The 27,005-nt window shown below is 36.3% G+C and overlaps 1 protein-coding gene across 2 annotated transcripts in view; it reads left to right on the top strand.

Moving 5' to 3' along the window:
• The first annotated feature begins 18,995 nt into the window (after positions 1-18,995).
• The window catches only part of Cdh18 (cadherin 18), an 867,298-nt gene continuing 859,288 nt past the window's right edge, over positions 18,996-27,005 (top strand). For both annotated transcript variants that reach the window (XM_029470125.1, XM_029470124.1), the window contains exon 1: positions 18,996-19,230. The gene's annotated coding sequence lies outside the window, so the exon portion shown is untranslated. The remainder of the gene's footprint in view (positions 19,231-27,005) is intronic.

A 27,005-nucleotide genomic window follows, 5' to 3' on the forward strand; every position in this document is an offset into this window, starting at 1 on the left:
TACTTTAGAAGATAATGCTGGGATGTTTTACAAAATGCCTGTATTAATTTTACTTGTGACTTCATACACAGAATTCTCTTTGCCAATATTGTGTCTTGTTTTTTTTTTCTATACTAGGACTAGAAGAAAATAAAGGTTTATTTGCTTACCTTCAAAGATAATTTGTTAAAATCTTGTATCTTACATTTTTCAATTTAGTAATGTTAGAGTGTGAATAAAATGGATTTTTTAATTTTTGAAGTCTAAATTTTAATTAAATTCTCAATTATTAGATTATTTTGTCACAGAGTTACTGGATCTGGATTTCCAATTTATGTATCTATTATTGTATTGTCTGACACAGAAGCATTGTCCTGTCACCTTTATCTTCTCACATCTAATGAAGACAGTTTCCTTTCCTGTACAATCTATTCTGATTATAGTTTGCCCTCCCTCTACTCCTACCGTTTCTCACCACATCATTCTCATTCAGATCCTCTTCCTTTCAGTCTCTCATTGGTAAAAGAAGAAGATTCTAAGAGATGGTAAAAAAAAAAAAAAGCCTAACATAATAAAATATAGTCAGATAAAACAAACAAACAAACAAACAAACAAAAACATCACATTGAAATTGGACAGGCAAACCATCCGAACAAAAAGAGCCCAAGACCAGTCTGAAGGTTCAGAATCCCACTCATTCACACACACATGAGTCCCATAAGAACACTAAACTTAAAGGCACAATATTTATGTAGAGGACTTAAAGCACACCCCTGTAGGTGCCATGTTTGCTCCTTCAGTTGGGAGTTCATATGAAATTTGCTCAGTTGATCTAGGGGAACTGGTTATTCTGGTATCCTCCATTCCCTGAAGCTGTTATATTTCTCTTTAATAAGTTTATGATTTACCATAAATAATTCATTTGTATAATATGACAAAAGAATCAAATATTTCTATTTTATTTCCTATATTAATATTGAGTGTGTAAGGAGCAATCTCATGTGATATTCTTTCTGATGGAACATTATTTGGATTGTAATTTAGTAAAATATTTGAGTGAATAGAGTTCTTTCAAATTTTATATATTTAATGTATAGAGAATAAAAAAAATGTAAAAATAGAAATGTAAAACACTACACAGCTAATCAAATTAAAGCAAGAGTGTAGCTTACAGATGATGCAAACCAATTGTGACAGAGCTGACTCCACTTCAGTCATGATAGCAATTATCAACAAGGAAGAAAGATATTATAAAATCTGATTTAAAAGAAAGATTAAGCAACAGGCTCTGTATAGAAACCCCTCTTTCTAACAGGAAGTTGTAGTTTAAATGGGAGTAGATCTGCTTCATTTCTTGGTCACATGTGTGTTGATGTAGCTGATTACCTGAGATCACGTACAGAGAATCTCAAGCAGCCACAGATCTTTGCCCCTGGTGAAGCCCTCAGATGATGAGACTGGGGAGCATGCATTAGAGCAGGCAACATTACACCATGACATGCAAAATGGAGAGACAGTGGTTCCTTATTCTCTTTATAGAACATGTTCCAAATATATACACAGCTCCCACAAATACCCATTAATTTACCGAGTCAATTGTTGTTCAATCACCGTACAGTAAGGACAAAACCAAGGAATAAGTCATTTATGCGTGCACTTATATGTCAATATTTTTTACAAATTTGACAATATGTAAATATTTGTCAAATCAAAAATTTCAAGAAAATATAAGAAGGATTACATATATGGAAAAATTTATGATACCCAATATATCACAAGGAAGATTGCAAATACTAAACTTCAAAGTTGACAAATTACCGGTGAGTCTGAAAGCAATTTTCAGGAATATTTTGTTTGTTTTTGTTGTTGGATCATTCACAGAACTTGAATAGTTTACTAATATTTTTTAAATGTTTGCTTTTTTATCAATTAGAGGTAGTACTGTTTAAAATGAGAACATGTATGATCCAGGATACCCACCCTAAAGAGAAATCATAGTGATATCAGGAAAGTTTGATTTTTAAGCACATTATTTCCCAAGGTGTACGCATAATATGAAGAGGCAAACACAGCCAGGCAGTTAGGATTCTGCACAGCAGAAGCTAGTAATGGTCTCAGATGGAGTAATGCAGAAGGGAACCCACTAGCTGGAATCCAGAGAGAATTAACTCGATTATTCTGAGACATATATACATGACTGCTCAGTTAACCTGTCCAAGGTGACAACCTAAGGTACACCCACGTGAAGAAATTATATGCCCATTTCCATTACCTTTGTCTTCTGCTTTACAAGTCATATCTTTTTTTCCAATTATTTTCTTCATTTACATTTCAAATGCTATCCCAAAAGTCCCCTATACCCTCCCCCCACCCTGCTCCCCTACCCACCCACTCCCACTTCTTGGCCCTGGTGTTCCCCTGTACTGGGACATGTAAAGTTTGCAAGACCAAGGGGCCTCTCTTCTCAGTGATGGTTGACTAGGCCAACTTATGATATATATGCAGCTAGAGACACGAGCTCTGGGGGTACTGGTGAGTTCATATTGTTGTTCCACCTATAGGGTTGCAGACCCCTTCAGCTCCTTGGGTACATTCTCAAGCTCCTCCCTTGGGGGCCCTGTGACCCATCCAATAGCTGACTATGAGCTTCCAATTCTGTGTTTGCCAGGCACTGGCATAGCCTCACAAGAGACAGCTATGTCATGATCCTTTCAACAAAATCTTGCTGGCATATGCAATAGTGTCTTCGTTTGGTGGCTGATTATGGTATGGATGCCTGAGTGGGGCAGTCTCTGGATGGTCCTTCCTTTCGTCTCATCTTCAAACTTTGTCTCTCTTATGTTTCAAAATATGGTGATTCCATGAAAGGAAGATTGCAAAGGAGACGGTACGAACCGGACAGAGACTTGGGCAATCCAGTTTACTGAAAAGGAAGTGGATTATGAATCTGTTGATGTAACTGGAATGCCCCTTCCTGTCTCTTTCTCTCACTGTCTTTCCTCAGATCCACCACTAGAGAAACATAACTCTCTCCTTCATCTCCCCTGAGTTCTCTGTCCCTGCAACAGCTCTTAAAAATGAGTATGTTTAAATTGGAGCTAAATGACTCCCGCTGTTCTCTGTAACAGTTTCCATCAAGAAAAGATAGGCCAATGACTTGTGAAGTAAGAAAAGACATTTTAAAAAAAATTATGAAGAGCATAAAATTGGGTCAGAGTAGTTTCCTCAGCTTCTCCCAGAAGGAATTTTATAGGAATTTAGGATTATCTTTACAATATGGGACACTTAGTGGTGCCATTAGAAACAGGCTTCAATGGTTAGGTAGTCAGCGAAAGGATTGCATGTGGACTGATGGAATTTTAACTGAAGTACTAGAGCCATATGATAATAACTTGAATAGAAATAAAACCAAGTAAATCCATGGCCATAGGTAACACTGAATACATATATTCCTTAATTGCTGAAAGCCTAAACTTTTTGGTAATAAACATAAATATATATCCAGAGGATACATAACTAGACATAATTGTTAATTGTTTTCAATGTCATCTAACATTTATTTTGAATAAATATCTAATGATAAATGGTAATAATTGCTTTGTATAACAAATTAACAACAGCGAATGCAATCTTATTGTATTCTGGCTCTAGCAAAAATATTTCTGTATATCTTCCATTTTGAATTATTCTTGCTCTTCAGAGATAAGATTATTGAAATGTAAAGATTGCTGTGAAAATATCCTTATTTTAAATTGTATTATTTCCCCTTACAGCAATAAAGCTTCACTGACTTTTTCAATGACATATACATGCCAAATATTTTCGCAGATATGAATCAAATTTGTAGTGGATGATTTTACATATCTTTCAGTCTTTCACCTGTCATTTTAATTGTAAATGTGGCAATCAAATATACCTCATATTTTCTTGAGTGCATTCATGATATTCTATGTTCCATTAAGATTTTAGTAACGTCATGCCACTTAATTGTTTTCATTGGCTTCTGTATCAGCTTGCTTATTCTAGTTCCCAAAGAGTGTCTGATGTGGTTCACCGCATATATCTCAATTGTAATCCTTAGACTAGTTGTGCAGTTTCTGATTAGAACAAGTTGAACCTTCTTTAACATTCTTCACTAATGAAATGTCAAGTTCAAAGTGACAGCAAGTTGTGATGTACTGGAGTTGATTCATACAGTGGGCATCTTTCCCCTCAGCAAACACATTGGCAGGATCACCATGTTCACTATAAGCAGCTTTTTAAGCAATACTGGTTTATCTCATATTTTTCACAGATAATCTTCGTACTTCTATGCTCTTACTGTATCCTCCTTTGACTCATGCAAGCAAGTTGAATAAATCTCTTATATTCTAAATTTGAGAGAGATTCCTACTTTTAGTTGCTTTCTAGTTTTTTTCTTCCTTTGAAATAAAGTGTTTACACAACATAATGATTTAATTCATCTTCATTTGTGTATGCATGCATGTATCTGTGTTTTTGCACATATCTTTCTATCTCCATGCATACCTGCACATATGTATACATCTCACAATTATTTTCCCTTTAGGCATGGTCCTTGATGGAGGTATCCACAAGCTATGAAGCTACAACAAGCTTGCCTTGGTATTATCTAAGAGTGCCTTTCTCCTCAGGCGATTTTGCCAGCAACTTAAAATAATTCTTCATGAAATCCAGGCTGGATTTATTGTTTTCCTTTTCGTTTGATAGACAGTGATGCTCACTTTACTGCTGCGCTCTCTTATCTGTGAGAATATTGATTTCTTTCTCTCTTATTCTCATTTCTCTAACATCTTCAAACTACCACTTTGAGCTTCTAGCCTCACTTTTACCACTTTTACATCTTGAAAGCTGTTATATCTTCCCCTTCATATGTATAATTCAAACATAAATGGCAATGGCAAGGTAAAGTATATCTAAAGTATATAGTATAGGGTATATCTAAATGCCATAAAACTTTCTAAGCTCTGATTATTCTAGAATTACTATAATCTCATCCAGAAATCAAAGTACAGTAAAGCATCTGGTTAAATATATCTTTTGGGGCAAGATTATCAATTTTTCTGTAAGATAACATGGTAAATCCTTTTAATAAAATGTCACGAGTCAATAAACACCATTACCATAGATATGCAATTGCTGCTGAATTCTATGCCATCTCTAATGTCTGTACGGAATACTATACATTGATCCTTAAAAACATCAAGCTATTTCTTTCAGTAGATTGTCTGGCCAGTGCAAGAAGTATCTGTTAAAGTAATTCAGTGACAACACAGATCACAGGCAAATGTATTTGAAGCTGTGCAATAGATGGAATTTACTGCAAAACTCTCAAATCAATAACAGGAAGCTTTGCTGCATTGAAAGCAAGTGGTAGACACAGCAACTGTATACATTTCTCTTTGTCTGGAGGAATCTGGTCTAATGCCACTACTTCTCTTCCCACCATAAGCCTCTCAGACGCACATGGCTTTTCTCCCTGTGACTTCTCTCTGTTTAGGAACTGGAAACCAGCTATGTGAAGAAAAGATCTAAAAAGAGACAAGGCTATGATATTTCAGTAACAGGAAACTTAATGTTATACAAGCCATAGATTTCTGCTATATTCCATATTTGATACCAGCCTCTCTTTAAATCTAAATCAGATAATAGTCTAAAGAGTTTATGCATTAAGGTTGTTTGTGTGACCTCTTTTCTATTTCTGTATTAATCCTTAATACTTAAATATTTTATTTCCTTTTTATAATCACTATTTGTAATTTTATACTTGAGTATCTTTAAGTGGCTTGAAGAATTTTATTATTTTTTGTCATTTTCATGAATGTATAAAGTACATTGTAGTTATATTTACCTGTCTTATGACTTCCAATAACTCTGTCTCATTCTCCTTCCTTTCACTAATCCTTAACCTTTGCCTTTTCCTCCTCTTCCTATCCCCACTCTCTGTATGTGTGTGTGTGTGTGTGTGTTCCTTAATATTCCCTCGTCATTATTTTAGCATTATATTCTCATTGACAACGTATGTGTTGTAGATTTTTGATTCAGGCAGAGGACTCAGTAACCATTTATTCACAGTACATTTACCAGTTTTGAGTTTCTGCATTAATATCACACACACACACACACAAGCACATGCACACGCGCACATACACATACATACATACATACACACACACACACACACACACACACACACACACACACACGGTAGCTGTAAAGATCAATGCTGAAAATAGCATTAGTCCATAATATAGCTGTTTTCTGAGAGGCTCTGCCAGTGCCTAAAAATACAGAGGTGGATGCTCTCAGCCATCCATTGGACTGAGCACAGGGTCCCCAATGAAGGAGCTAAAGAGTGTAAGTACCAAAGGAGCTGAAGGGGTTTGCAGTCCCATAGGAGGAACAACAATATGAACCAACTAGCACCCCCAGACCTCCCAGGGATTAAACCTCTAACCAGAGTACACATGGTGGGACTCATGGCTTCAGCTGCATGTGTAGCAGAGGATGGCCTTGTCTGTCATCAATAGGAGGAGAGACCCTTAGTCCTATGAAGGCTCTATGCCCCAGTAAAGGGAATGTCAGGGCCAGGAAGAAGGAATGGGTGGGTGAGCAGGGGGAGTGGGGAGGGACTAGGGGATTGTTGTGTATATCCTGGCTGGCATGTTGGAATTTTAAGTAGCAAAAAATGCATAAAATCCGGTAAGATTAGAGATATAGCATCTTCTCAAGCATTCTGTACTTCACACTCTGAGACAGTAATGGTTAGCTCTCAGTGATATTTCTTCTTGGTGTGTGTGTGTGTGTGTGTGTGTGTGTGTGTGTGTGTGTGTGTTCTATCCAAGACTGTGGTCTTTTCAGCAAGAAGCTTGCAATCTAGTTCTGATGAGCACAAAGAATAATAGCAATATCCTTATTTATTGTGGGAGCTGAACCTGGCCAAAAAGTCATAGGGAGCTATTATGAAACATGAACTGAGATTTCCTTTTTAAAAGTCTGGTTTGAGTTTCCCCCTTTAAGTCTATAAAAGACAACGATTTTCCCACAAGTTGGAATTCTGAGTGGTTCCACTTTTCTTGGATATCACTTGATATACTATTTCCATTAAATAACCAGTACTCGGAGATTAACAGTTCATATTTCACCCTATATTCCAAATGTGCAGCATTACTAAGCTGATCTAGAATTAAGACAGCATATCAATAAATTGATGTTATGCCAGTGTTTGGAGTCTTAACTCTTTTCATGACATTTTGATCTATTAGACAGGGCTTAGACAATTAATATAAAATTTCCCTTACCAGTTTTTATCATTTCCATTTATTTTGCTGAGTGCCTGTTTCCTTGTGCTTTATTATGCTATTTTGTAATTTAAGTTTAATTTTTATGTCAGTGACATTATCTTCATTAAAAGCCTATGAGCTTAATACTCATCTCAACTACATTCTCTCATCTTACTTTCATATTATTTAATTTTTTGCTCACTTGTTCCTTAAGTTTTGAAACAGGGTCTCACTCTTTAACTGAGCTGACAAGTTGCTATATATAGCAGGCAGTCCTTGAACACATACAGAACTACCTGCATCTGCTTTGGTTGTGCTGGGATTAAAGACATCTGCTGTAACTGCTAGGTTATTTTCAATTTTTATTCATTTATATTTGAAGATTTATTTTCATTAAAGAAATGGTTTGCCTGAGTGTGTTTCTATGTGAACATAAGTTCAAAAGCCTACAGAGACCTGAATATGTGATCATATATTCTTGGTCTGGAGTGAAAGGTATTTGTTACCTGCCCAAAATGGGTATTAGGTACCAAACTCCAACCCAGCAGGAGCATCCATGAACTAATCCTGACACAACCCCATTTATTTTGATTACATTTTCCACTCCCCTTTTCAAAATATCATATGTAAGTTTGCAGTTTTAATCTTTTGCATTATTATCAGGTTTCTGCATAACAATCATAGTAATTGCATATTAATAATTAAAAACATAAAAGGCTTTTTAATAAAAACACTGTTTTCCATTATTTTGGGAAAAAATGCCTGAAAAGTTCTACTTATACTATTAAATGTCAAATATACATACAGAATATACTATAAGATGAACTCTCACCTTCCCATCCAGATACTGGGATCCTCTTTCTCTTCTCAAATTATTTTTCTTCTATTTGATTTTATTAGTTTTAAACCCTATAGAGTAGTTGTTGCTTTTTAATTAGCAGATTAAAGAGATTTAGTATGTCCTTTTCATATACACAGTATTTTCTATCACATCTTTCTACATGTCAGTATCATGCTTGTGAAAAATAAATGGCTCTAATTTATTAGCAAGAATATTCCATTCTGTTACTCCTTATTCATCCAGATGTTGTGGTTGCCAAGCATATTTCAGGGAATTCAGCAATCTTAGAGATGGAAGCTCTAGACACTGACGCACAACAAATTCATCCTGCCCCTCTCAGTCACAATTTCATGTGTGTTGTGGCATGTTCATATACACACTCATGAATACAAATACTACTACTACTAATAATAATAATAATGGATAAATACATTTGCTTCCTAATTTTAACATTCTAGAATATATAAACATAAAGTATAGAATTAGAAATAATTTATTTCATCATTATTTAGGTGGTATTTTCTTTTGAGTGTTTCCTTTACTGGATAAAGTTTCCAGTGCTGTATTGCATATATAAATGGAGGGTGTTACAATTTCAATTGAAATCATTTCTATGAAACATTTATTGAAGTCTCCCTTTAATTTTCTATAATTCTTTTGGAAGAATTATAGAAATTGTTTTCATAATGAAATACTTTGTATACCAGAATTCTGTTATTGGTAAAAAAAAAATTATACTTTTATTAAAAATTAATGACTTGAATTAAAGGCAAAATAAAGATAACACTCACCTTCTCTTTCTCCTACCTTAAAGGGAATACTGTCTGACTTTTAGTACATACACTATATTTTATATGTAGGATAGTTTATTCATTTTTCTTGCTTACTCTTTGTTGAATGCATTCTTTGTTATACAGGAATTGAATATTAATTGCCTTTTTTCTTTAATTATGCTAGTATAGGAAATGATAGTAATCATTCTTCATATGTTTAAACATCTTCATACTTTCTACAAATAAATTCAGTTGGATCTCATTATATGATCATGGTAACATGCTGCCTAATTCATTTTCCAAATATCATATTGAATATAATCTTACACAAAAATCCACATGAACCATTCTTTTGCTAGACTTCCTTTTAGAAACTCTTTCTGGTTTAATCTCAGCCTTGTCTCATTGAATGAGTTAGGGTATTTCCATTTGATTCTCTAAGCTGTTGGTGGTTTTTTGTTGTTGTTGTTGTTTGTTTTTGTTTTTCGTTTGTTTTTCTGAAAAATGAAGACAGATTGCTAGGCATTGCTTGAATGACATGTAACCTTTATGGACTCAGTGGCTGTGTAGATTTGGTTTCCATTCATAATCCCATGTCCAATTGCTTTACTGGTCACATTTATATTCAGCATTTTCTCCTTGCTCTATGGTCTAGGTAGAATCAAGTTTCCAGAAAGAGGTCATTTAATACCCTCTGCTTATTTGCCTCATTTCTCATGGTGTCCTATTAAGAAAACTTTATTTATTTATTTTTTAAGTATCCTATAATTCATTCTTACTCAATGTAGTTCTTGCCAAGTTTGATGATATTATTAAAGAGCAAATTATTACTACACCGATTTTGTCTTCTTTTCAATCACTGGCTTTATTTGTTCTACTCAAATCTGCATTGCCTTCTTGATTGTACTTGTCTTGGGTCTAAAGCCTTAGTATTTTGTAGGTTCCTTGGGGTCTTAGTTAGGGTTTTACTGTTGTGAACAGACACCATGACTAGGGCAAGTCTTATAAAAACAACATTTAATTGGGGCTGGCTTCCAGGTTCAAAGGTTCAGTCCATTATCATCAAGGTGGGAACACGGCAGTATCCAGGCAGGCATGGCGAAGGAGGAGCTGAGAGTTCTATGTCTTCATCCAAAGGCTGCTAGTGGAAGACTGACTTCCAGACAACTAGGCTAAGGATCTTATGCCCACACCCACAGTGACACACCCATTCCAACCAGGTCACATCTATTCCAACAAGGCCATACCTCCAGATGGTGCCACAAACCATCACATTCCACTCCCTGGTCTCCATAGATTTGTTCAAAAACATGAGTCTATGGGGGCCATACTTAAACATAGCATAATGCAAAATGCATTTAGTCCAATTTTCAAAGTCCTCAGAATCTAAAGCAGTCGCAACAATGTTAACAGTCCAAAGTTCAAGGTCTCTTCTGAGATTCATCCAACTTAATTAACTGTAATTCCCAAAGCAAGGCAGGAAACCAGCTGGGCAAACTCCAAACTCTGCATCTCCATGGCTGATGTCAAAGCGATCTTCAGATCTCCACTGCTTTTTCATCTTTGTTGACTGCAACAAACTGCTTTCTCCTGGGCTGGTTCCACTCCCTGTTAGCAGCTTTCCTCAGCATGTATCCCATGGCTCTGGCATCTTTAACATCTTTGAGTCTCCAAGGCAATTTCAATGTTACAGCTTCTTGTTTCAGTATCTGGGATTCTACTTGATCTTTTGAACTCCTCCTAAGGGCTGGCATCACTTTTCCAGCTCTGCCCTCTGTAGTACTCTAAGCTCAGGTTGATCCACTCTACCTTGGCTGCCGTTCTTGGTGATCATCCCATGGTACTGACATCTCCAATACACTGGGGTGTTCCACTCTAACTGGGCTTCACCAATAGCCTCTCATAGGCTCTCTTCAGGGTGCCAAGCCTCAAATCCTTTGCATGACCCCTTCAGTCCTGGGCCATCAACTACAGCTGAGGCTTCACCTTCTCCAATGGCCTTCCCTGGCCTCAGTGCCAAGCCTCAGCTTCTCTCCATGATCCCTTCATTCCTTTACAAGCAGTACCACCTGAGTGACTCTTACACATTACCAAGTCCAGCCGCAGCATGAGGTACAACCTTGGGTATCTCTGGAACTCAGCTTCTTTGTGCTCCCAGAAAACAATTTCCAGAAGATTTCACCTCAGTAATGCTGGTCTCTTCTTAATCACTGCTAATTCCTTAGCTCCAGCTAACCAGCATCAATTTTCCCAGTAGTTCTTTCCATTCTTAACTCTAGAGCCAGAGCCACATGGCTGAAGCTGCCGAGTTCTGCTGCTTGCAGGAACTAGAACATGACCCCCTTTTACTATTACATTATCACTGGATTTATGTTTTCAAAATCTTTCAGTGCCTAAACTTGGCTCTCCTGGTTCTTGCTCTGGATTTTGACCTTGAATGCAGAGATCAGCATGCCTGTCACTTGGAATTAAAGGTGTGTACCACCATGACTGGATCTAAATTTAGCTGGGTAGGATCTTGCCCCAAAGTACCACTCCCTTAATCTGTTATCTCCAAGAACACAGGATTTTGCTCCATTTCACTTCCTGGTACTCCTTTAATACTGGAAACATGTATTTTATAGTTTTCCTTTCTAAGCTTGCTATGCTTGTTCAAACTTCTCTTCATAAGACTTAACCAGAGAACAAAGTCTCTGCTGGGATTTTTTGAAACTTCCTTTGACAATGCAATTAATCTCAGTCTCTTCACCTTAGCCTCAGGCAGACTTTTCAGACAAGGGTAAAAAGTAGCTACATTCTTCACCAAAATACCACAAAAACAGTCTTTATGCCACATTCTGAAATTCTTCTCCTTTGAAATCTCTTGGGCCAGGTCAATACAGTTCAAATCAATCCCAGCAACAAAGTCTTCCATATTCCTACTAGGATGACTGATTAAGACCCATTTAAAGCATTCCACTGCTTTCCAAATCCAAAGTCCCAAAATCCACATTCTTTCAAATAAAAGAATGGTCAGGCTATCACAGCAATACCCCACTCCCAGTACCAACTTCTGTCTTACTTAGGGTTTTACTGCTGTGAACAGANACCATGACCAAGGCAAGTCTTATGAAAAACAACATTTAATTGGGACTGGCTTACAGGTTCAGAGGTTCAGTCCATTATCATCAAGGTGGGAGCATGGCAGTATCCAGGCAGGCATGGCGAAGGAGGAGCTGAGTGTTCTATGTCTTCATCCAAAGGCTGCTAGTGGAAGACTGATTTCCAGACAACTAGGCTGAGGATCTTATGCCCACACCCACAGTGACACACCCATTCCAACCAGGTCACACCTATTCCAACAAGGCCACACCTCCAGATGGTGCCACTCCCTAAACCAAGGATATACAAACCATTACACTTGGCCTACCAAGTTGTATAGCTATAGTTAAGTCAAGCATGAGGTTTATGGCCATGTCTTTCATCTAACCTGTAAAAATATAAGAAAGTTATTTGTAGAATATTTTAAAACTCATGTTTTGTGTGTGTTATGTGTTATGTTCTCCTGTACCATTCCCCTCATTTCACTTCATTACAATTTTTTTTGTTGTTTTCATTCTCAATAATTTTGCTTGTCTTATCTTCTAATTAGTTATTTCTTTGTTTGGTCTGCCAGAGCCTCTACATCATTTGTCCTATGGTTGGTATTATTTCTTTCATTTGGGTTATTTTAAGTTTCTTACTATCTCTTTCTGTACATTTCCATGTTTTCAAACATATGTTGCCTATGTCTTCTATTATCTTTAGGGCTTCAGGAAATTTGTCTTACTTATTTGTTTATTAGATCTGCCTACTCTCTCTTGAGCATAGTCTGGTTTTAACATTTATTTTTCTTTTCAATGGACCACAATGCTGTGGTTTTTAATATCTATTACTGCTTTTTAAATTTGTTTGTCCATTTTTCTAAACCTAAGCATTTAAATCTAATAATTGTGCAAGTCTGAAATTACAGTCAGCTTCTTTTGGGGGGCTGTGTTTTAAACATACAGTATTATGTGCAAACAGACAAGTACAAATGAGGTAATATAAAATCAATTTGAACCTACTGTCTGCCTTGTGTTTGAAGATTTTTCTGTTTTTACCTGTTTACATGTTTTCCTGTGATTATAGATATCTTCAACATCTAGTTCTTCTATGAAGATAATATAACTGTAGAGTTAGAAGACATTGCACAATGTAATCTCCTGACAGCCACTTAACTCTTAAGGATGGCACATGAAAGAGTACAGAAATATGCAGAATTACTGACCAAAGACTTTAAAATTTTTTTCCTCTTTGAAGAAATATCAGAAATGAGGGGACAGATATTTAAGCCATTTAAGATATTTTCGTTCTCAGGGTTGGTGGCATAGGCTGTATAGAAGCTGTTCCAGTAACACATGAATATCTGCCTGCCACAGGGCTAATGGTTGTGCAATCATAGTTTTGACTGCGGTAGAATTTTAAATGGATTAAATGAAATTTACCATCCAACATTTTGCTGGAAATTGTAAACTATCAATAGACTTGTAATGTCTAAAACCATTACATGATCAGCTTTTTCACTTGCAATTGTTGTCCATTGTGTAAGTGATGTTGGGAGTACAGATTTGCAGTGTTTCCATTTCTGCTACTCTCCCAGAATCAAAGCCATTGATTTTAATCTTTGTACTTTCTCTTTTACAAAAGCACCTTAGTTTGCTTTCCATTGTTGTAATAAAGAAAATCATCAAAAGCAACATGGCAAAGGGTTTACTTTAGCTTACGCTTTACAGTTTTATTTTTGGGAAAAAAGTTAGGGCAGGAACTCACATTAGGAATCCAGAGGCAGGAGCTAAAGTCAAGGCCATGGAGGAGTGTTGTTTCTAATGGCTTGTTCAGTTGCTTTATGGGATCAACTGTCAAGGGATGGCACTGCCCACACTGAGGTGGGTTCTTTGATTAATCACTAATCAAGAAAATACCCATATACTTACACAAAGGCCAATCATGTGCAGACATTTGTTTCTCAATTGAGTTTCCCTTTTTCTAGATGCCACTAGCTTGTCATGAATTGACAAAATTAAGTGAATCACTACAACAATCCCCAAATCAATATCTAAATTATATTTCTTCTTTTAGCTTTTGATTCCTGAAGATAAACACTTGGGAAGAATGTTGGCATTGGATCTTAAATATGGCACATCCCTTGTAAAAAGTGAACTCAGGTAGGGATACAAAGAATAGGAAATCCCTTCTGCAACTTATCCACTTCACTGGTACTATCTAGACCTACCTGTATCTTTTCAGAGATAGGGAAGCATAACACTGTATTTATGTATAGAACTAGACAGTATTTCCATGTTCTGACAAACTGAAATGACATATCTGAATTTAGATCCAACTTTTAAATAGAAACCATGTTTTCTGATAAGGATGTGCAGCCCAAGATGAGAACTGAAATGAACAAACAGGAAAACTAACTCTGATTAATGGAATTTGCACTTGTATACCCCCAAATCCTTGCAGCAATTTGTCTTGAGCAATTTGCTCTATTGCTTTAAAAGAATATTATGACTAGGACCACACTTACAAAAGAAAGTATTAAGTTGGAGGGCTTGCTTACACTTTCAGAGCATAAGATGAAGATATCAGGTTGAGAAGCCTGGTGGCCTTCAGACAGGCACTGGAGCAGTGGTTGAGAACAACATCCTCATCTATAGCCAGGGACAGGAGGAGACTAAGAATAGAATGAGGTTTTAACATCTCAAAAGCCACACACAATGACACACTTCCTTCATCAAGGTCATACTCACTAATCCTTCTAATCCTTTCAAAGTGCCATTCCCTAGTGATTAAACATTAAAAATGAGCTTTTGGGGCCATTCTTTTTTAAATCACAACAGAGTTATTTTTCACATTCTTACTAATGAGCCTAATTACATTTTATTTCTCATGCAGAAAGTAGAAAGTTCCTGTTCCCTCTTATTTTCTTATCCTTCTCTAGTGTCTAGACTAAGCAAGAGTACAAGTTTGACTTTTGACTCCAGTCTATTGGCTTTGAGTTCTTTCTTTGTCTATTTTAAAATTATTTATGGAAAACAATAAGAATCTGAAAAAAGAATGGACTTTACATCCTTCATGGTCACCATGTAATAAATGTCATCGTAATTAAACTGTTTAATTTGTTCCTTCAGCTGTTAATCTCACAGACTCAGAGACCCTTGCCCTTATATATAAAAGTATATAAAAGTAACGAACTTTCTTTTTTCTATGGGTCTCCTATTTTAATTTCTTCATATGCATGTGACTGCATTGCTACAGTTTATTTCACTTGAAATCTATTCTAGCAAATATATACAGTGGATCTGAAAAGAAATTTTATTGCTTAATATGTTATGTTAATATTTTACTGCAGTGGTAATTACTAGAATTAATGCACAAACAGCATAGTATACTTGATGTAATTATTTAAATTCTGAAATATATGGTATATTTCAGAATTAACATACATATATTAATTATATATGTACATATGAATATACATATATGTTACAGAGTGACTTCAAAAATATTGAAGAGCATTCAGGCTTCAAAACAGTCCTTAGTGTGGCAGAGGCAGAGAGCTGATATAGACACCAAGAGTTACTGATGGCAGTTGGATCAGCTAATAATACCCAGTGTTGAGATGCTGGTGGCATTTGGAACTGAGTTGTAGGCTTGCCTGTTTCAACTGTGAGCCTGACTGGGAAAAGCCTAGGAGGAACAGGGTGAACAGCATCTCAGAAGTGAGATACAGAATGGATCTAGATGAATAGCTCAATAAAGGGACAAAGAGGCATTTTAGTGGGACATACCAATCCATGGGAAAGACGATGGATTGAAGGCCTGAGGACAGTCAGGAGCTCTTTCTCTGTAGTTGGCTTCACACTCAAGCTGAAGGGGCAGATGACGAGTGTGGCCAGTGGCAGAGCAATCCCAACACAGAGTTGGCTAGCTACCTTTCCTCTAATGGAGCCCGAACCAGGTGCTTCCATCCTTTGTCACTCTGCATGTTAAGTTAGATCTCAGATCTTCTCCTTCTTATGTGTCTTTTTTATTATTTTTAAAGATTTATTTTATTTTTAATTGTGTGTGGAGGTGGGGGTAGAAGCAGGGTTTGGTATGTACACATCCATACCAAATGAGAAGGACAGGGGATGTGAACTGCTCTAGGCAGATGTTGAAATAAAAACCTTTTTCCAGGTTCTCTGCAGGGAGCTGGACATTCCATCTCCTATGAGTTTACTATGCTTATGCGCTTCAATGCTCCTAGTATACTTGACATCTTCATTCGGTGTATTCTTATCTTTAGGAATAAGTCTGAGTTCGTCATGTTTGGCACTCGAGAATGGTTGTTTCTAAATGACAACACGATTGGGAGTCAGCATGCCTCTGCCTTTGCACTAAAAATACAGCCAAATTCTGCTTCATAAAATGCAGACACTGGGAGCCTCCAGCTTTACACAGTTTTACACAATACACAGTCACTTAGAATGGGGCCAGCCTGGTCACTGCAGGACTAAAGCTCATTAAGAGAGTGTTCCATCCCCAGTGACATTGAAACCTGAAGTTCCTAGGTAACAACTAGAAACCTTGTGCACCATTTCACTCAGAAACTATCATGCCATGATCATCTCTTTACTTTAAACAGTAATTATTCATGCATTTTGCATTAAATAAATATATTTCAAGCGGCTACTATCTCGCTTAATCAGTTTTTAAAAGAAATATAATTTTTAGAAAACTCATCGGAAGATAATTGTTTGTTTCTATCATTCAGCTAATAATAGAGTAGGAAATGAGGATAACAACAAAAGAGAGATACAGAGTTAAACTAAATATAATTACTTTGAAATGCATGTTGATAAAGAAAGACAAAGTACATTTGCATGTAATATTTACCATCCACTTTATTTCAGATTCTGATCGCCATAGGGAAATGTGAAATTTCTCCAGGTGGCAAAGCCATCTACAGTGTTTTTTCAGACTTTCCAGTATCATTTCAAGTCTGCTCAAGCACATTCCAGGGTCAGAGGGTGGGACATTTGGTACACCTGGTAAACAGTCAGTTTTCAAGTGTTTCACTCAAGCAGGTGAAACAAATCGTTTTGTTTTGCCAGAATCCCTATTGAGCTGTGTGCTAAGATCGTTCGAAAACCAAGCCAGTTCCCCAATCACTCTTGGCTGAGCATTGGAATTACTCCATATTTCCATCCTTTCCTTCCTTTTTGTTTCTTTCTCCTTTGTTCTAAATGTTATGTCTGACATTCTTTTACTAAATACCCTCACCCATACAACATCTTCTGACCTTCCCATTTTGCTTCTGTTGTTAGTTCCCTATCATATGTTCTTCCACCTGTAAAATATTTTCTAAACATTGGGAGAAGGAATATTGAAGTTTATGCTCTTTTTATTCCTTTTAAAATTCTGTACTATGTATGATGGGATTTTTCTTCTGTTATGAGGAGTAATCACCTCTTCTTTGGGTACTTGTTGCTCTATAAATTACTTCTTAATGAAGGGGATCTTTCTCCCTTGTATTTGATAATTTGATAATTCCTTACCACACACCAGCCTATAAGCTCTGGGCTGATTAATTAGAGGACAATACAACAAAATTACCAAGGTCACAAGAATGTCTCTTATTACACTAGCTCATTAATTGTTAGTAAAAGCAAATTTTGGAAGCCAAGAATGGCCTGCTATTCACTGAATTGAGTCAAGTAAATCTAGAAACAATTCTTCAAGGAGTAGTTACGTCACTTTATAATTCGAATGTTAATTAAGCCTAACTATATATCCATACATATCTTATGGGCTCTTCCCTGGTTATCCTCAAGTCATAGAAACAAGCATTGAACACTTTATCTGTTTTTGCTTGCATTGAAGTTAGAAACTACTGTTTGGAATTTAATACCTGTTGGGAATTGAATTATAGTAAAGTATTCTGCAATTTTCTTTACATGTATAGTGGTTGATTATAAAAAAGTAAAAAGCCATTAAAGGCCTGCTTGATCACAAAGGATAACAGTAAGGAAAGTGCTGGCTCTTGTATTAGAAACTGAGAAAGAATTGGGTTGAACTAAGAGCCTATATTCTCTTGTCTTATTTTCTTTCGATCTTCTCCCATTTTCTGGCAGCATGTGGGAAATGAGTGCACAGTCTGTTCTCCAAAGGCTTATTTTGTATTTCTTTATGATGGCCAGTCACAGTTGCTGAGCAAGGAAAGTGTCACTTCAAGAAGAAAATCTTCTTAACCTTGAAGGTTTGAACTATGTGTGAGATGTTCTGTTTGATTCCCTCTGAGATCTATTTGTAGATTTATGCTCTCAAAAAATATTTTATACAGTGCCATCTGACTCACATCTTGTTTCAAAAATATCTACAAATATCATCTGTCACTTTTATGAGAAACAAAAATATTGATCACAGTTTCTCAAGAAGAAAATGGATAACTCACATCATTCAACAGACTGGGTGTTCTTTTACTGATCTGAGATACAGGTTGCTGGAGGCATTGTTGTTTCTAGCCCTTAGGAGATTCCACTGTAGGTAGCTGTGCTGCTGATATATTGGAGTTCAAGAGATTATATTTACTCGTTAACATTCTGCAACATGTCTCAAATAATGAAAGAAATGGTGAATATGCATAAGAATGCATTTCTATCAGTTGGAAAGGAAGGGTTAAAGTTTTAAATGCAAAAATCTGTAATAACACTGAGCTGCCTTTGAGCCTCTGTTCTCTCAAATCCTATCGCTAAGGGAGATAAAATAATGAAAAATACTTGGCTAAACTGCTGGCAAAACTCTTATTGTTTGTACCACTCTTGGAAAAGGCTCCTGGGACTAGCAGTGGGATCCTTGCTATTGATTGGCTGGTTAAATAGGGGACTATTAGCTTCAGACAGGCTAGATTGATTACATAGCAGCAGCAGGAGCTAAGACTTAGAGCTGAGTGAGCATCAGGGGGAGAGAGAGAGAGAGAGANGAGAGAGAGAGAGAGAGAGAGAGAGAGAGAGAGAGAGAGAGAGAGAGAGAGAGAGAGAGAATTGCTCTGTTGCTGCTGGTGCCAGATAATCCTGCTTCCCAGCTGCCTCAGTCAACAACTTACTGACTGCTTTTTCTTTTACAAAAGGATGTCAGCTCTGAGAGCCAGCGAGAAATAACAGACTTCACCTTGGAATAGCTCAACATACTCGTGCAGCATTAAAGCAGATTTCAAGAGAAAACAAGAATCAAGCCCTAACCCAGCACCTCTTCCTTTCTACATTGCAAAGAGAACAGTTTCATGCTCCAGGTAAGGAAATTATTACCATTTTTTTCCATGTGTTTCCTTTTAGACAGCCACAGTATGATATTTAGTAGCTAAGCTTGCTTTCAAAACTGAATTTGCAGAAGAGCATTAGAGTCAAATCTATAAAGTGTAATGGCATATGTTTAAATGAATATATTTCCAGGTTTTCCACAAGTGCATGCACTTTTTAATACAAACATCACATGATATGTTTATGCAGTACATTCTCCACATATGGAAGAGAATTTAGCCAAGTCTATCCTTAAAATAGTAAGGGCATTCTAGTGACAGTGTTCAAACATGTTCAGAAATATTCTTTCTTTGCTGTTAAGTAACTTTAATAATGGAACCTTGTCAAGAAAGACCGTTATTGCATGAACTGTAAGTTTAAATTTGACGCAGACATAGAAGCTACTGTTTGCTTTCGGTTTGCTATTCTTTCTGAAATCTATCTTCTCAGTTCAGCTTTAACTTTTCAGAGTAAGCAAGCTCTGTCCCAACAATGTGACATTAGGCTGTCCTTATATTATGGCTGTGTATGTTTTGTTGTTCTTGAAAGAGTCCCGTGCAAGGGAATGCAATCTGATTCCTGGGATGCTTAGGCATTCTGGAGTTCACTGCTGAGCTGCAGTCCTATCCATTAATATTTAAAGTGTCAGAGATGGTATGTGCAGGCAAAGGGCCTGTAAAAATATGTGCTCTTTCCAATATGAAATTCTCTCCTGGGAACAGGGTTTTAGAAAATGAATTCTCAAGAAATTGTTGGAATGGAACAGACATAAGGGCTGGAGCAATGCAGTATCGATAGAGGTGACTGACCTTAGGGTGTGGGTCAAAATATCAACTGCAAGGAGATAACATAGTGATGAAAGGGGTCTATTTCTTGCTTGCAGGAAGTAAAACGATGTGTGATATTAACATGTAAGGGTATTTACTTTTGGATCAATGAAAAGCTAATGTACAGTGAGAGTTTTACTGTCCTTTGGAGTGAAGTTCCCTAGATTGATCCTTGTATCAGAGAATATACCACTATTTGTTAAGTTATCAAAACTTTTGAGTATGTTATTCCAATTTTTAAATAATTGCAAGATTTCCAAGCCTCTTGAGAATACAATATTTGAAGTTAAGGACCTAACTTATTCTGACTGTTATATTTGTGGCTTTTATCACACTTTAGATTTATTTTTAAATCATATATGCAAAACATATTTCTTCATTATATCACATGTGTTTCAGTTATACTTTTAGATGCTTGGATAATGCTCTTGGTCATGACAATACATAAGAGGATAACAATAATGTGAATAGAAATTACATAAAATATGGCTTGGGTAGAAGCCATATAACTCTATCATTCTGTCTCTGTCTCTCTATTGCTGTCTCTCTGTGTCTATATCCACGTATCATGTAGCTATGGAGTACTGCTTATTAGTTTAAATTGAGTCACTGGAACAAATTTTTATGTTTTCTTTTGAATATTATGCCTAAGAATATATTACCAGACTTGGAACTGAAGGCATGCTAGCATATACTTTTATTGATGCAATAGAGTTTTCTAAAACAGAACCTCAAAGCTTGTTTTAAATTTGCTAAATCTATTACTACAATCAACATCCTGTGTTTATTATACATTCTGGGGAGTATGTCAAAATTGTGAGTAGCATTATGCAAATTTTATTTTATGCAAATTATTTGGTTTATCTTTTAAGAAAACATAACTTAGTTTCAAGTAAATGATTAATTTTAACAATATTATATCTTAATAATTTTCCTACAACAGTCTACAAATCTGTTTTTATAGTACAGTTTTCTTACTTCTTTATAGGTCATGTTGTATTATTCTATAAAAGAGACTACTCCTCAATTGTGTTGTATGTTTTTCTACGCTTATTTAAATTTTAGCATGGGTATATGTAAATATTTATAGGATTTTTCTATAAGAAGTACGCTCTTCTTTTAAAATCTTTTTGAAATAACATCATAAGCCCTGTACCTCTCACGTTCTTCCAACACTCTCAATGTTTCTTTTATTCTTCTATTATTTCTTATAAATTTGCAATTTCTTTTAGAATATTTGATGCCCCATGTAGTTAGCAGGAAATATTCAATGATTGGAGCAAGAGAGTTCTTATTAAATCAGCACTTCAATTTCCAAATATCTAATTAACATGCCCCCTGCATTCTTTATTTTTATTTTTATTTTTATTTGCAAACAAGAACAAGGAAGACTAGTGTCCTCGGAGTGAGACACCTAAAGAGTCATTCAGAGTCTGAAATATACATTTTACTCAATCAGTTCATCTTGAGTTTCTCTCCTCTCTCTGCCTTTGTGAGAGAAGTCGATTTGACCTTTTATTCACCTTCTCATTAACTCCCATAGTATCAGGTGTCTCTCCTGATTACTCATTTTAACCACGCTGAAACATAAATTGAGAAAGGATGTTCGCCTCTGTTTCTGTAGCTCTCTGAACCATTAGGGGGCTCTTTCTCCCCGTGTTATACTCCCCGAAGCACAGCAAGGTAATGCTACCTTCTTGCTGCATTTATTCTGCTTGGAAGGCATGAATACTTGAGACATTTTTCTAGTGCCACCCACAAAACAGAAACTTTTAAGGTTTGTAAGAAGTCCATTTTCAAAGTAAAATAAATGTCTCCTTTGCTTCTCATTCTTTGAATTTCTTAATGTATATAAATATTTAACCTTTAATAGCTTAAATATAACCATGCTCATTTAGTGAAATTTAAAGGTTAAGGAGAGACCATTATAAGTAATCTAAGAAACTTATTTTGGCATTATTCTCAAATATCTGTCCAAGACAAGGACTCTCCCTGAATGCTGCTTTTCAAGTACTCTCAGAAAGAGCAAAGAGAATCAAACTGAGAGAGAGGATTTTGTATATTAAAAAGTACAGGAGAACAGGAAAAAAAATGGTAGAATTAGTGTCAATGTACATGTGGGAGTGCATTTTTGAATTCTCAAATATTCTTTTTTTTTTCTTTTTGTAACTGTGAACTGTCATAGGCATAAACAAGATGTGCTATAACATCTGATTTTAGGAGAAAATGGTGGTCCTCATATCACTTTTAGACACAATTGTTCCTGAGCCTTACTGTGGCCTTCTTCCAGGAAGACAACCTGCTGTCTCCTTCTCTATTACAGCCTGAAGATGATCACTTAATGCAAAATTTTTTCAACACTCAACAAGACTATATGAGACAAACACAAGCAAACTTTTTGGTAACTTGATGCAAGGCTTATATTATTGATCTGCATATGTATATATCCTAAAAGGAATGGATATTAGAACTACCTGTTATAGGACATCTTAAATCTATCTAGATCAGCGATTCTCAGCCTGTGGGTTATGATCCCTTTAACAAACTTCCATCTCCATGAATCCATTTACACAATGATTCATAATAGTAGCAGAATTCCAGTGATGTAGCAACAAAAGTAATTTTGTAGTTGGGCATCACCACATGAATAGCTGGATTGTGTTAACTACAATAAAGGGTTGCAGCATTAAGAAGGCTGAGAACCACTGATCTAGATATTATTAAAACAAAACAATATAGTATTACTTATTGACAAGATTATGAATGAGAATTCTCCTACTGAAAATTCATTGCCAAACGGTATGAAGAAGGTTTTGGTAACTTTACATTTTTTTCCACAACATAGTCTGTTGTATTAAATAAACACAGGGTTGAAGATAAGAGCTAAACTTAAATATAATCAATGAATAAAATTGTGAAATTTGCATTTAAATGTGTATGTAGGTCAATTTTTGCCTAGAACAAAAAGAATAAGATATTCATGTATTCATGCTTTCAATTCAATCATAAGTGAAAATACCACTCACCTGATATGGAAATAAAGCTTTTCAAAATGTGTGTGTGTGTGTGTGTGTGTGTGTGTGTGTGTATGAGAGTGTATATGTATGTGTGTGTGTGAGTGGATGAACATGTGTGTCTTGGTGTATATGCAGTATATGCATACCCATGTATACATGTGGTATGCAGTTGTAACCTCCTCTCCATATATCAGAAGTGTAAGGAGACTATCAACTGACCCAGTCTATTATTCTCCACCTTATTCTCTTAACAGGAACTCTTGCATTGAACCTTGATCTAGGCTAGTAACCAGTAAACATCACTGTTCCTCTTACCTCTTATTCTGAATCCCATCTCTAGGTCTGGCCAGACAAGCTTGAACAATTTACCTAGCAATTTTTAAACTTAATTTATTTACTTATTCACTTTGCATCCTACTCACTGCCCCGTCACAATCACCCCTCCCACAATCCTTCCCCCACCCCTTCCCTTTGGGGCTCTCAGAGTCTGAATCATAACCAAAGAACATATAGTGGCTGTACCTAGGCCTCCCTAGTCATGAAGTAGATGAGTAACTTGGTCTTCATGTGGTTCCCGAACTACTGGAAAGGATGCTATCCCTAAAGTAGTTGCAGCTACTCAGGATGCCTAGCATTTTAAATGGATGTTAGGGATTTGAACTCAGGTTACATGATTGTGCAAAATGTATGTTCTTGTGAGCTATTTTCCTAGTTTGTAGAGTAGGGATGTGGGTGACATTCTACAGTAGGCCATTAGCACATGTAAAAAGGAAGTGAGAAGGTTCTAAGTCCAGTGCAATGAACTGAGTTTGATAATACTGCTTAAGCAGAAGTGTTTATATTTTATTGTTGCACTTTCCAGTGAAATGATTTCTGTGTTCTCTGAGATTATCTTTCAGTGTTATGATTTTAAAAGATATATTGATTTTTGACATATTCATGAAAATTATGTCTCTGTACCATATTAGTGCAATTACTGCAAGTATCTGAAGAGGGTATTGGATCACTGAGAAATTAAGTTAGGGATGTTTACAAACCATCAAGTGTATGCTGAGACTAAAAGCCATCCTCTGTATTAGGGTCCAGTGCTCTTCCCTACTGGCCAATCTCTCCAGATGAAATTTATTTTATATCATTTTTTTTTTAATTTCAACAGGTGTTCTTTCCTATGTTCAATATTTCCTTTCATTTTATCCCCAAAGCAGGTATCTCTGAGATCGATCTATCAGCTTTTCTTATTACATATCTGACTTTGTCTATGACCTTAGATATGTGCATGAGCTTTCTCTACCATGTTGTTTTCAGCTCATTTAAATTCTTCCTTGAGTCATGCAAGTTAATATTTGAATACTATTCTTCATAACATGAAATATGAATGAGAGGATTTGGGCACAGAGTTTCTTAGACTAATAGAAGATAATGAATTTGAGTATGTTACACTTTTTATTAATCGCAATATGGTGAGGGTAGGTTTAAGCATTGTCACAGGGTCTCCGCATGTATCAACGCAAAGCATGGGAAGAAAGTTCTAATTCTCACCTTTTTAAAACAGAAAAACATACTGAGATTGTCCAGTAATTAACAGTAACTATATGTAATAGATTTGTTTTCAGCATGCCAGGTGTGTTTCAGGAATGTTTACATATAATTACTTTAGAAATAGGTAAATTTTACAATAATTTTAGGTGTAAAGAAAAATAAAATTATGTGTCAGAGGCCTAGTACCAGCTATTATATGCTGCCTGGTTGGTGCCTAAGTGTCTCAGAGATCTCAAGTGGGGGCAGGGGCAGGTTAGTTTAGACTGCTGGTGTTGTCCTCCTCCACAATTTCTTCCACCCTTTCCCTTATTCAATCACAGGGCACCCCAACTTCAGTCTGTTGGTTGGTTGTTATCTGTGTCTGTCTCAGTCACTTGCTTGTGGGCCTCTCACAGGGGAGCCAGGCTAGGCTTCTGTCTGTAGGCTCACCGAAGCATCAGTAATAAGAGTCAGGCCTTGGAGCCTCCTCTTGATATGGATCCCAAGTTGGGCCTGGCACTGAACCTTCTTTCCCTCATCTCTTCTCCATTTCTGTCCCTGCATTTTTTTTAGACAGGAAAAATTCTGGGTCAGACTTGTCGACTGTGGGATGGCAACCCCATCCCTCCACTTGATGCCCTGTCTTTCTGCTGGAGGTAAAATCTACAAGTTCCCTCTCCCCACTGTTGAACATTTCATCTAAGGTCATTGACTTTGAGTTGAGACTCTCACCTCCCAGATCTCTGGTACATTCTAGAAGGTCTGGCACCTCCACCTCCCAAACATCTTGCCTTTTTGTGCCTGATATTGTAAGACCCCCGATGCTGGGCCTCCGCTCAAGTCCCAGGATGAGCTGGCCAGCATCCCAGTGTCCTGAGAGAAAGCCACTTCTGATGCAAACTGCAAGAGGTTTTATTATCAGCTAGCTGAGGACGAAGTCGCTCCACCATGCAGAGCAGGGGAGTTCAACAGGGAGCAGTGACAGTAGGGGGATTTTAACAGCTAGCTGAGGAGTTGAGAGGAGTTGGGAGGAGAGTTGGGAGGAGTTGGGAAGAGTTCTTCTCTTCCAGGTGTCCTTGGTGAAATTTACAAGGCAGGAGTGGGGAGTGAGTTCTTTCTGAATTTTTATCTCCATGTCCTCGGCACAGGAAGGCAGGCATCTCTGGTTGTACAATATAGAAACAAAAAGGCTTTTTGCTAGCTATAGAGAACAAAGAGCTTCTTTCTGGCTGTATTTTTAGAGATCAGGGAAAACAAGCTTGGGGAACATCCAGGGGCTTTACCTTCTAGAGAGAAACACTCTAAGTCGGGGTCTCACAATATCTCAAGGAATGTACCCTAGCTATTAGACCATTATATTTTTACATTCTATAGGTTTTGTTAAGATATCACATCATGTGTTCGAGAGATTTTCTCCACTCAGGGTGTCAGATATCTGCCAAAATAATATTCCGAGAATACATTTTATTGCCTTTTGCCTGACGTGTCTCTGCTTACACAGTATTTTCTGGGGGAATTCTGCCATTTGATTATTTTGTCCACTGCTTTGCCTTTAATAGACTTCCATAATGTTATAACCCATGTAAGGCAGTAAGTATAATGTTTTTTGAATGGCTCTCTTCATAGAGTATTATGAATTTTGAATTGTTTATATTTTTCCATTGTTTGATAGCTTATTTCATTTTTATTGCCAAATACTATTCTACTAAATGGTTGGAACAGTTTCTTCTCGTGCGTACAGTGACAACAATGTGCCTTGGTTTTTTATAATTTGGGGAATCATCGATCAATGTTCTGTGAACTATTTTTGGACAACATTGGTTTGTTTGTACATTTCAGCTAATAAAGGGAAAATTTTATGATTATGATTGCCTGACTGTGTGCTATCTGCAGTTTAATCTCATAAGAAACTATAAGCTTGTCTTCCTAAGATTGTGCTATTGTTGGGTTTCCAATAGTAAATAATGAAAGTTATTGTTCACATTTTTATCAGATTTTGGTGATTCTAGATTTTCATGTTATTAAAAATTACTTTAATTTTTGAGATTATACTGTAATTACACACTTTTATCTTTCTCAATTAAAACCCTTCTATATAATCCTCCTGGCTCTCTTTCAAAATCATGGCTTAACAGATATGCATATACTTCTTATTGTTTATACCAACTCATTCATTGTTACGAAAGATATCAAACAAATTTTAGTCTTCAGAATACATATTGATAGTCAACTGGCCATGCTGTTTTGGACAAATTATTTTTATATTTGCTAAACAAATGTAGGAATATGGAAGTTTAAAGCCTATGGAGTTCTTTAGTTATTTATTAACTAATATTATTTATAACTTATAATTAGAAGTAAAAAATAGAGTAACAGAATTAAATAGATACATTTTTACATGCAAAA

The sequence above is a fragment of the Mus caroli genome, chromosome 15 (assembly GCF_900094665.2).
Source record: "Mus caroli chromosome 15, CAROLI_EIJ_v1.1, whole genome shotgun sequence".
NCBI lineage: Eukaryota > Metazoa > Chordata > Mammalia > Rodentia > Muridae > Mus > Mus caroli.